This window comes from Gekko japonicus, unplaced genomic scaffold (assembly GCF_001447785.1).
Source record: "Gekko japonicus isolate JY-2015 unplaced genomic scaffold, Gekko_japonicus_V1.1 scaffold446, whole genome shotgun sequence".
NCBI lineage: Eukaryota > Metazoa > Chordata > Lepidosauria > Squamata > Gekkonidae > Gekko > Gekko japonicus.
In genome coordinates this window covers 1-239 of record NW_015168058.1, presented here as the reverse complement: position 1 = coordinate 239, position 239 = coordinate 1, and positions in this window count along the sequence as shown.

Below are 239 nucleotides of genomic sequence, written 5' to 3'. Positions count from 1 at the left end.
AGGGTGGCTCCCGGGGGAGGCTGAGCACCTTCCTGAAAATTTCAGCGGGGGCTGAAGCACCGCCGCCACCACGAAGATTACGCCTATGATTCAGGCATAACCCGAGTAAACGACACTTTAGAGCCTCATACGAGGAACTGCTAAATACAAAAAAAGAAAGAAAGCTACATTATCATTTTCGGCAATGCATGGGACCTCTTAGACTTCACATAGTTTAGGGCCTCAGCATATCACTGAGT